Genomic DNA, 17,595 nt, shown 5'->3' with positions numbered 1-17,595 from the left:
TTAAATACAAAATTTAATATTCACCTAAGAGTATATCATGAATTTTTTGTACTATTTGTTTATTGCTAGTTATTTTTGGTTTGCCGTTTATACTTTCACCTAATAAAATGCGTATTCCTTCGTAATCGCTTTTTTTAAATGTATATTGTAAAATTTTTCTGTTAATACCGGCCTTTACAAATTTATTGATTAGTCGTTGAGAAATTTTACTTGCATAATTTTGCAAGGAAGATTTATTAATAGCCTCAGCATGTTTTCTGTCATTTGCTGTAACAATTTCAGCAATACTTTTTCATTATTTTTAATGACGGTATCTGTAATACCAATTTGACGCATAATCTTATGTAAAATATAATTATCATTACTGGCATTGTGCAATCTAGTAATCCTTTCATCAGGAAGAAACTCAGCAGCTAATGCTTGCATAGAGAAAGATTTTTTTCTCTTTTTTTCTATCAGGGAGGAGATTCTTAAATATGTGCAAAGAATCTGAACAGCCTTTACAATGGAGCTGAATTCTTTCATCTAACCTAGATTTTGTGCAAGACTAAGAATCCTGGGCATATCGAAGCTATATAGATAACAATACCAAAATTAGAAACTTTGTGAACCCTCTCAGCACAGTTTGTCCTAGAATTATTTCAAAGATTTCTCATCTCTGAGCTATCATTAAGATAATTGAAAGACGAGCGTAAAATCAGGGAAGTATAGTAACATGGTCTACGTGACATTGAAATAATCTATATTAGGTGAAATTAACGTCAATAGGACCAATATTAATACTTTATTAAAGGAAGTTACAAAATGAGATATTTATACCTATAAGCATTGTGTGCTACCAGAATAACAGGATAATTAAAACTCTTTAAATAATTTAAGAATCGCATAAACGAAATTCTAATTGATAGTGCTTTCACTTTTTTACCCTCGTAATAGAAATCACCAGCTATTAAACCCTTGGCCGGGAATAAGGTGTGTGGCTCGTGACGATGTACAAGTGCCATCTCGGGCAATAACGAGCTACACACGTTACAGATTGCGAGAATGTTGTGTGCGCTTGTGCGCGTACATAAGAACATTGTTTATATTGCGGAATTTATATTCATATTATCGCATATTATGAAAGTTCAAATAATTTTTTTAAATTATCTATTTCGACACTGTCCAAGCTAGATTAATTTCCAGGTTAAAGGGTGAATAGTAAACCTGTTATTTCATATATTTTTTTAGATATACTTTTAGATGGTATAACATAAACGTTAAACGAATTTTCCGTGATACAAGCTGCAATCTGTAAATCAAAAGCAAACAATATTATTTCTACAGGTATATATATATTTATACATTGAACAGGTAATGTATATTTGCCTGGCAGATTTCATCGAGTTTTGATAAACCTGTAGTTTCCAAGTCGAAAACAATTGCTTTAAAGTTTGTTAAACATTTAATAGTAAAATGCTGAATTTCAAAAAAGTTTGTAGGTAAAACTACAGATATATCATCCATATATAGAAACACCTGTTTCATACGACAAACCTACTATACGAGAGTCTAGGCATTTTTTTTATTTACGCAGTTTTTTCAATTGCAATTGTCTTTTTCTCTTTTGGATCGTTTTACTATTACTAAAAGCGTTTTGCCTTTTCACATCCTGTATTCTTTTTATTTTTTAAGAGATCGGGGCTGGCCTTATATTTAATTTTTCTCTAACTTTTGATAAAAAATTGAAGCCTATATTCTTCTGACAAATAGCTACAGCTACCCGAAAATTGAAAGAATCAGAGGTGCTGTAATACCTAGATTTATGACACTTACTGGCTAGCATATTGTTCATAGATTCATTGCCTTGTTTGGAACCACAATTTGCAATTTTTCCTGCATTATCAGCGTACCTTGAGAATATTTTTGTTAAAGCTGCTCGTAGCTCAGCGTTTTGTAAAGCCTTACAATCAGATAAATGTTTATGTACATAGGTCTGATCAGCTATACTTTTTCCCGTACACCAATCTCCGCAAAACAGGTGATCGCCAAAAGCGTGAGGTACAATGCCTCGTAAAGATTCAGAAATTTTGTCAGCATTTCCTTTATTTTTTGCTTGATAGCATGCGTAACACAATGGGAAAAGTATATGTCTATTAAGCTAGAACTCCCCCCCCCCCCCCTAGCGCAAAACAAAATTTTAAACATTTGAACATTTAGTGCTATTTTGTTGCTATTTATTTGCCAAAATAAAAAATTTTTTGCTCTACTGGCTGGACAGGAAATTAATGTAATAGCGGGTGGGTCCAGCTTAACATTAAGCTGGACCCCCCCCCCATACGGTTATGTAATACTCCGCCAAATAAACTAAACAAACAATAGCAATAATTTTGTGGTTTTTTTTTGCTTCAGAAAAATATTAAAAAGTTTAAAAAATTTAAATTATTTTAGAAGATACGGTGTTGCAAGAACGTGTCGAGGCGCGCGCCTTGTGTCAGTTACGTATCCTTTCGATTTTTCTTCGTTAAAAAAATTAAATAGTTAAAACTATTATTGGAATAGTTAATTATGATCAATAAGAAACTAGAAACAAATGAGCAACAAAATTTTTGACGAAAATGCACAATGTAAAAGTAGCTTGAGAATCACTGATCCTTGCAGCTGTGCGTTACCGCTTACTGCGTCATTTGTATTGAAGCAAAAAAATCAGATCACGAAAAATTCGATAGAATAAATAATTCTGATCACTTAGAGACCAGTAACGAGTCAGCAACAAAATCAGGTCCTTAAAAGAAAAATAGAATAATTAATTGTGATCATTTATAGGCTCTAATCAAACCAACAAAAAAAAACTTTGAAGGAAATACTCGAAGTAACAGTAGGTATAAGCTCTTATCTCTTCTAGTTCACGTTATAGATGACAACTGTGACAACACCACTTCTATTGCAGCAATACAATCAATTTTTTAAAAAATACATCAGTATTCTTAAATCTGATCATTTTGGGATTACAGATAAGTGAGCAAATAAATATTTAAAGAATAGTAGCACAATTAATTATTGATGCCAATTATCATATACGCCCATTATTTTGTTAGCTGGACCTATGGCGTGATTCTCAATGTTACAAAAAAATCAAGACATTTCTAATTTATAAGATCATTTAATAAGGATCATTCTGAGGCCAAAAACTTGGTAACACTAAAATAATTAATGAAAATTCACCGATTGTTATTGATAAAAACGTGTAAAATTGATAGACGCTATTTGCGTTAACGACATCGTTTTCATTCAATATTTTTTTGGTCACTTTTTTTGACACCAAAATGATCGAAATTAACTCCTAATGTATTTTGCAAAAGAGTTGATTTTTATTCTAGCATGGTTCTGCTAAATTTTCTAGTACAAATACCTTATGTAGCGCTCGCTGGCTATCATCCCCTCCTCCCTCTTAGTTAAGTGGTATATTTTTGATAGATAGTTATTATCCCCGTTGCTTTCGATGGAAAATGATTTCGATATTCTATTTAAATGCATTTCCAAATTTCTGATTTTTTTGCTTCAAAACAAATGACGCAGTAAGCGATAACGCACAGCAGCAAGGATCTGTGATACTCAAGCTACTTTTACATTGCGCATTTTCATCAAAGATTTTTTTGCTCATTTGTTTCTGGTGGCTAAGTGATCACAATTAATTGTTCTATCGAATTTTTCGTGACCTGATTTTTTTGCTACAATACAAATGACGCAGTAAGCGATAACGCACAACAGCAAGGATCAGTGATACTCAAGCTACATTTACATTGCGCATTTTCATCAAAGATTTCTTTGCTCATTTGTTTCTGGTGGCTAAGTGATCACAATTAATTGTTCTATCGAATTTGTCGTGACCTGATTTTTTGCTTCAATACAAATGCCGCAGTAAGCGATAAAGCACAGCAGCAAGGATCAGTGATACTCAAGCTACATTTACATTGCGCATTTTCATCAAAGATTTTTTTGCTCATTTGTTTCTGGTGGCTAAGTGATCACAATTAATTGCTCTATCGAATTTTTCGTGACCTGATTTTTTTTGCTCCTATAGAATTGACGCAGTAAGCGATAGCGTACCGCAGCAAGGATCAGTGATTCTCAAGCTACTTTTACATTGTGCATTTTCGTCAAAAATTTTGTTGCTTATTTGTTTCTAGTTTCTAAGTGATCATAATTAACTATTCCAATAATAGTTTTAACTATTTAATTTTTTTAACGAAGAAAAATCGAAAGGATACGTAACTGACACAAGGCGCGCCCCTCGACACGTTCTTGCAACGCCGTATCTTCTAAAATAATTTAAATTTTTTAAACTTTTTAATATTTTTCTAAAGCAAAAAAAAGCAACAAAATTATTGCTATTGTTTGTTTAGTTTATTTGGCGGAGTATTACATAACCGTATGGGGGGGGGGGGGGTCCAGCTTAATGTTAAGCTGGACCCACCCGCTATTACTTTAATTTCCTGTCCAGCCAGTAGAGCAAAAAATTTTTTATTTTGGCAAATAAATAGCAACAAAATAGCACCAAATCTTCATATGTTTAAAATTTTATTTTGCGCTAGGGTGGGTTCTAGCTTAATAGACATGAAAAGTAATCTATAAGTTTAGGAGACATCTTTAACGTTTATAAAGCACTTGTCATAGGCTTATGTGTATGGTTGTAGTCAGACCATTTCTCAATAACATGATCAGCTGATCTACGTACAGCAGCAATCGTACTCGAATCATCGTCTCCTATGAGAATATCTATTCTCACGTTTTCTTGTATCAGCAAAACGTTTTTATGTACCAACTCTACTGCCATATCACGCTCCACGGCTTTCGCCGAACCTTCGTAGTTCTTTGTGCAATCATGGTCTTCTTTCTTGTAACCAAGACTGCATTTACGGCAACTTGAACATCGAACTGCATACGACAATACTTTTTCCGTATTATGACTTATGAGGGTACCATGACCTACAATCAAATATAAAAATTAATTTCCGTTATAAGAACTTCCATTATATGAAAATATATCATGTTTAATACGTAACGTTATTCCAGTCAGTGTGAGGGGCCACTCATACTACGGGTTTTTTTTTGCATTACCTTCGCCCTTCCTTACATTCATTATCAGGGCGCCAGTTGGTAAGTTGGATGGCCAACAACCCTACGTTATCGGTTGAGTCCTTCGACTCCATCATATATGCATCTCATACGGCCCTGCGGTCATCCATTTGGATGGTAGCGGTAGTCAGGGTCGCTCAGTATGTTAGGTCGTGGAGAGAGGGGAGGGTTCCTCACGGAAGTCCGAGCCTCGCAGACCTATCTGCTGAGGGGCATACATTTTTCTCTCACTACCCACACACAGGTGGTGGTGAGGAGTGCGGGAACATGCGGTATCATTTGCCAAGCATAGAGTTTGCCAGGAGCGGACCACCACGGAAGCAATATTTGCGGCTCGTCCAGCCATAGCACAAGCCTATGGAATTACAGAGGGCACCGGGACACATTCCGACGGGCTAACTACGTCCCTGCACAACCCACTATGCATTGGCCGGTATCCAGTCATGACGTACGTGCAGGCTGGCCTATAGCACACGCCTCACGTACGCGAACCAACCCATGGCTGTCTGAGTGCCGCGTCACGCGCTCACCAGCACGCACGGACACATCAGCCCAGTCCCATGGTCGTGTTTTGACTGCCTGCTATGGCAGTCTGTGCACGACATTCGCGCAGCCTGCTTAAAGCGCGTAACCAGCGTTCAAGCCATACTTTATGTTCAATTTCCCCTCCTCATGGGGACTTATAGAAACGGTCATTCTTTTTAGGACTCTTCGATGCCGCTTCTCCTTATCTCAGGTTGACTGGGTTGTTTGGCATGGCTCTGCCTTACTTCCCAGGACAGCCTGGACATCGTTTCCTGGAGCTCCGGTCTTTTCATACGGGCCTCTGCCTGTCAACGGGGTCTATCCTTGACGTTAACTATAATCCACTCGTGAGCCTATCTCACGAGTCGGTAACGTAGGGATTAATAATATCTACTATTCGGTAGCTTTTACGTTCTTTATTCGGTATCTCGGATATGTAACGGAGAACTTCGTTACAAAGGATACCCAGTGCCATAGCTACAGCCGCTACAGCAGGATAGTCCCCAGGACATTATAAAGATGGATGTATGATTCAAGAAAGTTATTACGAATATGTGCCTAATATTTCTTACAAACGGTGTCTGGATAATAATTTGGAATTTCCTATAGCTCTATTCGTCGATGGTCACCGTTCTCACTTGACCCTCGAACTGATTAATTTTTGTGTCAAGCATAAAATTGAATTAATTGCCCTGCATCCAAATGCAACTCATTTCTTACAGCCGATAAATGTTGCACTTATTCGACCATTGCAATTAAACTGGAGTAGGGCTGTTATAGCATGGAGAATCGAAAACGGTAGAATTACTGTGGATAAAGTGAATTTTGCTGTTATTCTGAGAAAACTATCGGTATGCTCGATACGAAAAAAAAGAACTTGGAAATGGATTCAAAGCTTGTGGGTTACATTCCTTTTCACCAAATGCTGTAGATTTTTCAAAACTTACATTAAACAATATGTGCAAAATGATGAGCCAAAAGATGAAAATTCCCACATATCCTTTATAGAGAAAAACATTTCTACAGGAATTTTGAAACGTTTTAAGTGAATACTACTGGAATATGGTGTAACGTTGCATTCCCCAGTTCGGCCGATAAATGCGATATTTTCAGCTCTGGCCAAGGAATGCTAAATAAATGTATGAAAAATTTGGAAAATTCCCAAAATGACTCTAAATAACAACATTCTAAATTCTAAATTGAAAAGCAAATGTTATCTCCGAAGACGGTTAATTAAGATTAACAAAACAGGATTCAAAAATATAAGCATAAATTTTAATTAAACAAAATATGTCTCAAATATTAAACAGACCATATTGCACAAAACAACGTCATTACGACAGCAAATAGAATTACTTATATAACTTTGGTTTGGCAAATTTAATTCCAAAGGGTTAATTTAATTTAAAACACCAATGTATCACAAACTATATCTCGCGAAGCTAAATCTTACAAATTACCAAAATATAACCAATTGTTAGGCGCCAGGTCTTTTGACCACTCCAAATCTTCAATTGACTAAAAATCCCAAAACTAAAATCTGAAGCTAAAACTCAAAATCCAAAGTAAGTACTGTATACGAGAGCTGTATTAATTTCAACATAACCGCAATTAAGTTAAAGTTCTTCAAATCGAGATCACGGAAAGGAAAAGAGAAACTGAAAAACCCTCAAACGAACGCGCGCGCAATCTTACCCAAATTATCTTGATATCAACCCATTCTTGTCGGCGTACGCACTAAAAGTATTCGTTTTGACCTTTACGCATTAAAATTTGACGGATAACACGAAAATACTAAACTTGGGTCTCCCGGTATCGAAAAGACGGTTAGATTATCTCAGAATCACCAAATATATAAAATCTCCAAAGGTATCGTAAAGTACCAAATCTAAGTCTCACAAACGGCTCTCACAAAATACTTAATCTTACTAACAGTTTTCTCAGAACTAGATCTTACTATCTCTCAAAAATCTGCAATTTCTTAACATACATTCAAGACACACTCAACATACTAAGACACATCCAAAAGTAAAAGAAAAAGACGGATCCATTCTACATAGGGGTCACTCGATTATCAGAACTTATAACACTACCAGAATCGTAACTGCAACCATTTTCTTTATAATTTTCTAAAAAATTCGCAAATTCAACTGAATTTCATAAACGCAAAATTCGATTTATACCAAAATCATAGTTCAAAGTTGAATTTACAAAAACTAAATACAAATTTCTAATGGTAGCTTAGTCATTTTATAATAGGTACCGGTAGAGGGGTGGATAAGACAAACATAATGTTGCTGTACTTAAAACTAAGCAGAATGAATGCATAATACGCAAATAATTAAATCAATAAATAAGATAACTCGTGAGTAATACAAATTCAGCTATTTAAAATTCTGTAAGCAAAATGTAACTAAAATATGCAATTTTTCAAAGATCGTATTCAATAATTATCAGCTTATCTCAGGATAAGTGTCTCAAGTCAGACTTGTTCATTTATGTTCACAGCGGGTAACAATGAGGTTATTCACACAGAGAAGGCTCGATATCTTTCAAAACAAATTAAAATAATACTTATTTGCACCACAGCATAAAGAACATTGTATAAACGATAGCAAAACCAAAACACATTTACAGAAAGTAACTAAAATTATTCCCATTCTGGAATCTACAGAACAAAGCAAAGTGTACGTAATGGCAGTAACCAATATTCACATAATAGAATTTATAAAACTATTTACACAAAATAATAACGAAATTGAATAATTAAACTTGATTAAACAACAAAACATCTTTTATCTCATTCGAAATTTACTTGAAACCAACACCAGTATCTATTCGACAACGAAAAAGATCTTATTTTACAATTAAACTGTGCTGATTGGCAGCATCAATGTCTCTTCGATAACAAGCAAACCAACTCTTAATTTTTATCAAACACATATAAAATACCTTAATATAAGTTGAGGCAATACGACAGCAATATACTCTCCTTTATTCGAACAAGAAATACCTTTTCCAATTTCTATAAACCAGTCACTAATATTCTTGGAAGGGAATCAGGTTGATCACACCAGGCCGAAATCAAAAGCACTATATCGTACTTGATAACTATATCGCATTATTGTTAACAACGGCGAATTGAACGCCCGATCCAGGGAGAAAATTTCACTACACAAATTTTTAGGCCGCTACCTGCAACCGTCACAAATTAATATCTTTCCTCTCACTTGAATCACGCGTCGAACACCCAATCGATAATCAGAAACTTTAATACCTGTATCGGCAAGTAATTATGGCTCGATAGTCAATTACGGCACTCTCCGTCAGTAGATCCTTCGAAAAGACACCTAATTCAACTTAGATAGTATTCCGCCAGCGGTATAGAGAGAAAGAGAATGAGAAATTACCCTGTTCTCGGCTCAACGCGTCTCCCCCTTCTCGATCTCCCTTCTCATCTCACTTCTCCCAATAATTAGATTATGTCAATCGGTCGTCATCGATCATGTTTGATTAGCGATCATTTATATCCCCATCCCACCTCAAACAACGGACATATTTCTAGGGTCAGCTTGGTTACACCAATGACAAACTTTATGAAAATCTATTTTTAATAACAAATAATAGTCCACAAACAGTTGACATTATTAATTATGGTTAATCCGTTTATAGTATATCCTGAGCTAAACGGCTCGCCATGCGCAGTTGAGTGGCGCACTGGATCTCAACTCTCCGCATAATGAAACTATCGGGATAATTCGGTTGTTGCGTCGCTAGATGACGCTACCAACTCCCCTTCTTGATTACTCGAGTCCATGTTGATTCGATGAGCCAGACTGCGGTAACAAATGTTCTGCCTTGTCCTAGTGACTGTCCACTAAGGATTTTCATAATTGCCAGGCAGTTAGATGATTCTTCCAATTTGTACAGGCTTTTAGTTCTATGACTAAACTTTTGAGGATAATGACCGCAGAGCTCCGATAGCTTTTAACATCATCGGCGGATGTTCTGTGGTGTCATTTTTTCTCTCGTTATGACGTTAGAATCTCTCCCTAACGGCTTATGGATTCCTTCCATCATACAGTTTATCTCGGATATAGACAAGATAGGGTTAGAATGATTATGCCAAAGTGTGATGTTGCTGTGACTCCTCCGGACAGCTGGCATAATGTCTACAAATCCCCGAATTTATATGACGGAAACGTCACAATGGAATGGAGAAATATGGGATGAAAAATTATTTTACTTCTGGAAGAGAGCTATTGGTGACAGAAATGAGATACTAGAAGAAAATTTATTATGCAATGATCAATTTAGGATATAATAATAATTCAAATCATTTTACTAACAAAATTTTTAATTTTACGCTTTATATACGATGTTTATAGAATGTAGATATACAGGGTGTAACAGCAATCATGCTTTTAATTTTAACTTCATTTTCTTGAGCACGAACTAAGTCCAAAAGAGAGAGAGTCGTGTACCATTACATCTGTAAGAGCATGATTGCTGAGATAAATAAATTTTAAACCGATAAATCAGAGATTTGATTCACACAACGGAGAAATTACTGTACTCTCACTTTCGTTGACAGTTCCCCTTCAAAAAACATAAGAAATTCATACTTCGTTTTTCCGTATTCTCACATACACAAGTGTGTTGTAAACATCAAACATTACCTGCTAATGTCTTACATTCCTCATCCGGATGCTGATGCAATTCATTTTCTGCCTATTTTTAAAAGGATTCTCGATAGCACGCATGTAGTTGAATAGTCTGGAGAATAATACGCGGCGTTATTCGTAGATTAATGTTCAAGTCGTTTTATCTATATATATTCGGTGACGTGACATATGAATTGCTCTAAGGTAGTCAAGAAATAAGTATTATATTAAAAAAGCTTTTATAAGAAATTTTATATTTTTTTCCGTTTTTGAAAATCTTACTGTTTTATCATAGAGCTGTTTCCTGATTGCATCATTAGAAGAGCAAAATGACTCAAAAATAGATTTTCAAGTGAGGCAATAGTCTTCTCTGGAAATTTCGACCTAAGTAGTAAGCTTGAAGGATCCCTTTACGAATAAATAAGCCCTTTTGCATGTTATGAAAGACAATGCACAAAATTAAGAACAGTTTTTTCTTTATGCTGTAGTTTATCCATAGTTTTTGCCTTTTTGCATAGTGTCTGCCTAAATGGACTTGTCAGTAAAACTAGTCAATTACTATACCAGATTCTAGTTTATAGTGACTAGAAGTTGTTATAGTCACCAAAAAGAAATATTTTACAATTCACAAAGCAAATCATAATAAAGTGAAAAAGGGAAGAGCATAAGTGTTTACTATCTTGTCTGAAAATTTCTCGTACTTAAGAGCGTGCAAAGACTATGAATAATAATCTACAGCATTAACAAACAATTATTCTTAATTTTGTAGCTTTTCCTTTGATAAAATGAAAAAAGACTGATTTACTCTTAAAGGGATCCTTCGGGCTCCCCACCTATTAGGTCGAAATTTCGAGACAAAACTATGGCTTTATTTAAAAACCGATTTTCTAGTCATTTTGCTCTTCCAATGATGCAGCAAATTCCTCTATCTGATAAAACAATGAGATTTCCAATAACGGGGAAAAAATACAATTTCTTATAATACTTTTTTTAATATAATACTTTTTTCTTGACTACCTTAGAGCAGTTTATATGTTGCGTCACCGAAAAGATCAAACGACTTGACAATTAATCTACGAATAATGCCGTATTATTCTTCAGACTTTTCAACTAAATGGGTGCTATCGAGGATCTTTTTAAAAATAGCCTGAAAATAAATTTCATTAGCACCAGGATCAGGAATGTAAGGCATTAGGAGGTAATATTAATAATCGGCGCTGTTGCGTGCGTGTTTGTGTTTACGTATACGACAATATGAAACGGTAGAGAAGTATTAACTTCTTTTGTTTTTTGAAGGGGAACTGTCAACGAAAGTGAAATTAAAGTAATTTTTCCGTTGAATCAAACCCCTGGTATTCGGTTTAAAATTGATTTATCTCAGTAATTACGCTTTTCCGGATCTTATAGTATAGGACTTCTTTACATAGTTTGCCTCAAGAATATGTGGTTAATATTAAAAACATCATTGCTGTTACACACTCTTTATTGTAAATTAATTTTGACAAGAATTATATTACATTTTTCCTTAATACAATGCAAGTTTTTAGAAGTGTAAACAATTCAATATACTTTTTTTATTTGAAAATCCAGAAAAGTAATTAAATATTGTAGGATTGATCGAGCTTCGCGAAGCGAAGCGAGAATCGATCAGAATTATGTGAAAGTCTCGGAGCGAGATGATTACAGGTAGTACGGCTTTCTGCCGGCAGATGTCACAGCGTTTAGAGTTTTAAAATTTTAAACGAGTTTTCGTGTTTCCCTATGCTATTCCCTCATTGGGCCTGTTCTCCTTCATAACTTTTAGAGTGTGTAAAAAATGTTTCTGTTTTTTGGGTTGGGAATTGGAAGAAAACCTGACAAATCAATCCTTTCAATCTATATATTTTACCGGGTGGGCCTGTAATCATCTCGCTCCGAGACTTTCACATAATTCTGATCGATTCTCGCTTCGCTTCGCGAAGCTCGATCAATCCTACAATTATGTTTCAAGTCTCTTCGCTTCGAGATTACAGGTAGATGTTCAGAGAACGAAACAATTTTTTTTTTTATTGTACATAAATTCAATAAGATTTTATGTTTATTGACAAAAAATGTAAAGCAAAATAATATATTTGATACATAATAACTCTGTATTCAGTCTTTGCCAACTTAAATATGACTAAAATTAAGAAAAAACTGTTAACGCAAACTCCCTTGGGTCAGGAGGAACTACCCTATTATAAAATCTTGCAAATGTTTTTGAATTCGTAGACCATCCTGCGGTTCTTTTAATAGACTCTATGTTTACACCTTTTAAAGCTGCTCTTGACGTAGAGGCATGTCTAGTCGAATGGGATTTGAAAACAGTGGTATCTATCTCACTTTTGCCCAAAGCTATCTTTATCCATCTACTTATTGATTGTGAAGTCGCTGCTTTATGAGGTCTATTACTTGTAACAAATAATTTTTCAGAATTTCCTCTTAAATTCTTTGTAACACTCATGTAGTATAATAATGTGGTAGCTACACAAATCCCTGGTCTATCAACAAAGAAAGGTAAAACTAAGACCGGTTGTGATTTTCTCTGACCCGTCGTTTTAATATTTTCAGATATTCTTATAACTACTTTGTCATTTTCAATTATAATATCTCGCAAACTAATTACCGATAAAGTTTGCACTCTGTGTGCTGACACTAGAGCTACTAACGTTACTGTTTTAATGGTCAATAACTGCAGTGACAAACCTTCCATTGGAAACCATCTTTCTAATTCATTTAATACAACTGATACATCCCAAGTATAATCGTATCTGGGTTTTACTGGTCGTAACCTAAACACACCTTTCATAAATCTAGAAAAAATTTGATCACTGCCTATATTAGAGTTATTTAGAAACGAAACCGCCGACCTAATCGTATTCAGTGTGCTATATGAAACACCCTCCTTAAATATTAAAGATAAAAAATTTAACAATTTTAAAGATTTAGCTTCGAATGGACATTCCCTAATTCTATTATTATAAATCCACCATCGCTTCAATGCTACTTCGTATTGTCTTAGAGTTCCTTTTGAAAGTGATGCTAATAAAATTTCTGATGTATCTTGGGTTATTCCTCTTCTTGCAAATGCTTGCCCGATAACAACACTGCCACCAGGGAAATCTTGAGTAGAAAGTGACGATTGTTCTGTCTAAAGGGAGATCGAAGCAATGATTTACTATATTTTAATACTATTTTACGTTTCATTAAAAGTTTTAAAACTGGGAACCACGGTTGGCCTGGCCAATCTGGGACAATTATGATCCCCTTGCTTTGTCCGTAATTACTTTCTTAACAGTTCTTAAAATTAGTGCGAAAGGCGGGAATGCATAAAAGAAAAAATCTGTCCAAGGAATTGTGAAAGCATCAATCGCGAAGGCGCCCTGATCCCGATGCCAAGAACAATAAACACTACACTTTTTGTTTGAACTTGATGCAAAAAGGTCGATGTCTGGATTGCCGAAATAATTAGCCACTTTGTAAAAATATTTATCTGAGAGTTCCCATTCAATATCTATATTGGTTATTCTAGATAAGCCGTCTGCTATAATGTTATCTTTTGATGATATATATGAGGCGTATAACCATATCTCTTTTTGTTCTGCAAACTGCCAAATTAATCTAGATAATCTATTAAATATATCGAATCGTATTCCTCCCATTTTACTTACATAAGCGATAGCTGTAGTATTATCTATCCTTAGTAATAAATTACCTTTTACCAAAAAAGGTTCTAAGGCTTTAATGGCATAATATACGGTTAATAATTCGAGTTCATTTATGTGCTTACTTCTCTCTTTTGTCGACCACGTCCCAAAAACCTGAAAATCACCTAGGGTGGCTCCCCAACCTGATTTTGATGCGTCTGTGTAAATTTCCTGGACAAATTGATCCTTTTTTATATCATTGTATGCCGAAGGAATCTTTTCAAGCCACCATTTTAAATCATCTCTTGCTCTGTCCGAAAGTGTCATGTGACTATTAAAATTCATGTCATTAACTATTAACGCTTCTGTTTTTTCTTTTTCCAATTGTTTTGTATATAGCCATGCATATTTTATTGCTGGACATGCTGCCACCAAAATCCCAATTAATTTTGCTACCTCTCTTATAGGAAAACTTCGTAAAATACAGAAATTTTTAATTAACTCCGGTGTAAATAACCTTTTTTCTTTAGTAAGTTCTATTGACAATTTTTCCGAGTCTAAAATAAACCCTAAGTATTTACATTTTTTCTGTGGAATAAGAGTCGATTTTTCTTTGTTTATAATAAAACCTAATCTTTCTAATTGACTTATTGTTATGTTTACATTTGTAACACAATCCATTTTGTTTTTACCAATACAAAGGATATGGTCTAAGTATATTACTGACATCAAACCCTTCTTTCTTAGAGAACTAATAACTGGTTTCATAATTTTCGTAAATATATATGGACTAGTAGATAGACCAAAAGAAAGGCAAGTAAATTGATAAAGTGTGTTTTAAAATTTAAACCTAAGAAACTTTTTCCAATTATCGCTAATAGGTATTAGAAAATATGCGTCTTTTAGGTCAATCGAAGCCATAAAATAATCTTTCTCTAGAAGTTTTTGGGCCGTTCTAACGTCTTTCATTTTAAAATGCATTACTCTGATAAATTTATTTAATTTTTTTAAGTTTAATATAAATCTATAACTGCCATTAGGCTTCCTAACCAAAAAATAGGAAGAAAGAAACTGTCCTTCTACTTCCTTACATTTCTCAATTGCACCCTTGTTTATAAGTTTTACAATTTCTTCTTCTAAAAGAGAAGTTTCCTGAACTGACCTCCTCGGTTCTAAAAAGATATCTTGTTCTCTTGACAGTCTTATATTAAAGCTATAGCCCTGGATGTACGATAATATCACAGAATTTGAGGTTAACTCCATCCATTTTAGGAAAAATTGTTTTAACCTGCCTGCTACAGCATCTACCGAAACAATCATTCTTGTTTGTTGAGCCGTTGAGGTGTTCTCTTATTTCTGCTCGTTTATTGTATATTTTGGTATCTCGGCCTGAAATTTACCCTTAATCTGTTGTACTGCTGAGGTCGTCTGCCCGTCTGACTGTAATTTGGATATCTTGCAGACGGGCTCTTCCAGTTTAAATTAGATCTACTGCTTGGATGTACAGGCTTTCTAAGCAAAGGTTGCCCTTTAATATTACTTGTGAGTTTTTCTATAACTCTAGATTCCTTTATCTTTTCACCTAAATTATCAGCATATAACCATTTGTCTGATTTTGTTTTGTCCAGCACAATCTTAATTTGTTTATTAAGGGTTGGGGCTATGAAAGCCTTTCTGGCTGACGTTAAATCAAAATGAAGACTAGACATCATTTTCCCGATATCGCACAACCTTTCCAACATAACTATTCTATCAATTGCCTCTTGATCATCGTTCAAAAGCATTGTAATTACAGACCCTAAAGACATTAGAGCTGCGCCAACCATATACTGGTGATCCATGAAAAAGGTATCTCTTTTGCGAGCTGAATCTGTTAGTGTCGCCCAAATTTCCTGGTTCAGATTTGCCGTTTTTAACCATTCACATCTTTCGTATCTTATTAGGAAATCATCTTTTTCTTCCTTTTTAATGCCTTCATTCTTCCAAAATTTCCATCTTCTTTTTAAAGATGGATGAAGATCAATTTTTAATGCTTTATTTTTAGCTGGGTCTTCTCCCATGGCTCTAAGAAGCTCCTCATCCAAGCAGTCAAATTCGTCTTCCAAAACATTATTACTGTCTTGTACTGGTAGGTTTAATATTTGGGAGTCTACAACTTCTGGACTAGCCACTTGAACCGTATTGTAAATCTCTTCACCGTTCTCATTATCTGAAAACAAGATGTTTATGCTAACCTCTTATCATCCTTCTTTTTTTTTTTTATTCTAAGATCAAAGGTCACAAAGGACAAAAGATTCAACGATCTAAGACCTCAAGGGTTCCGAATTTTCGAAATAAGACTCAAAGGTCGGTTGATACAAAGGTCAAATATAGCTGCCTCATACTATTTTACTTACTTGATTGCACTATATTCACATTCAAAGAGTTTGCATCTGAAATCTCTGACGCTATTCCAGTATTACTCGTATCTGTGTCAGATGTATTCCCAAAACAAGCTAATTTCCTTTTAATCTTCCTTAACTTTTTACGTAGAACTTCGTTCTCTTTTTCTTCTCTTTTCCTTTATTACCCATTTTCCCGATAACTCATAAACGCTGCTTCATCTTTGGCACAGAAAAACGTTATGAAGGAGAATAGGCCCAATGAGGGAATAGTATAGGGAAACACGAAAACTCGTTTAAAATTTTAAAACTCTAAACGCTGTGACATCTGCCGGCAGAAAGCCGTACTACCTGTAATCTCGAAGCGAAGAGACTTAAAACATAATTTTATAATTTCACTAAAACTATTTAATATTTTCAAGTAAATTAAAATTCTTTAGCAATTTATATTAACATTTGTTTGGTTAAGAACCCGCGCTGTCAAACTGACAGTTCTGCACTTTTTAGTACTCTCACAAGTCACATAGATAGATCCAGTGGTATAGACTTTCCACAAAATCAACCAGTAGCGTGAAATTATTCTATATAAAGACGCAGATAGAAGTTTATGGGTTAGTAGAGAGAGAAGAACAATAGCGACGTAAGAGATAGGAAAATAAGCGACGAAGGCCTTGATGAAACCACCTTCAACGGTATAAGACTCTCTTTCACTTTAAGCCATTTAAAATAGGATAGCCTGTCATATGTATACGTCATAAGCCCCCTCCTCTTCATTTAGTCACTAAGCATAAGGATTGCTTCAGGCGGGGAATAATGCATGTTGGGGTATGTTTCTTAAGCGTATCAAAAGAATCTTGCAGGCCATTAGTGGTGTGATCACTGTATAACCAAACTACTAAGGTTATAAAACAATTTTAAAGTTATAGTTATAGAACTAAATTTTTTAATCAAGAAAATGGACCACATTTTTAAGAATAATTCCATGTTTATAACCTTATATTACTCGTTAAAATCTGCTTTAGTTCGATACAGCGTCCCTTCTTCAAAATGAATGTCATGAAAAATATATAATAATTTATGTATTTTAATCTTTTTTAATTTTCCAAACAAACGGACTTTGTTAGGCTAATGCATAGTCAAAGGGTTAAGTTTACTCCCATCAATAAAGCTCATGTTATTCCTAATATTTTAAAGGATTTTCATGATTGAAATTTTTCCTTAGTCCAGGATTCTCTTAACGTT

General features: G+C 34.6%; 1 protein-coding gene across 1 annotated transcript in view; it reads left to right on the top strand.

Annotated features, from left to right (window-relative positions):
• The window catches only part of stw (straw), a 234,711-nt gene that overhangs the window by 32,720 nt on the left and 184,396 nt on the right, over positions 1–17,595 (top strand). The gene's annotated exons all lie outside the window — the stretch shown is intronic.

Source organism: Prorops nasuta, unplaced genomic scaffold (genome assembly GCF_024137725.1).
Source record: "Prorops nasuta isolate Cenicafe-Biocafe unplaced genomic scaffold, Cenicafe_Pnas_1.2 PNAS00001, whole genome shotgun sequence".
NCBI lineage: Eukaryota > Metazoa > Arthropoda > Insecta > Hymenoptera > Bethylidae > Prorops > Prorops nasuta.
The sequence above is the reverse complement of the archived record's forward strand: the minus strand, read 5'-3'. Positions and strand labels throughout refer to the sequence as shown.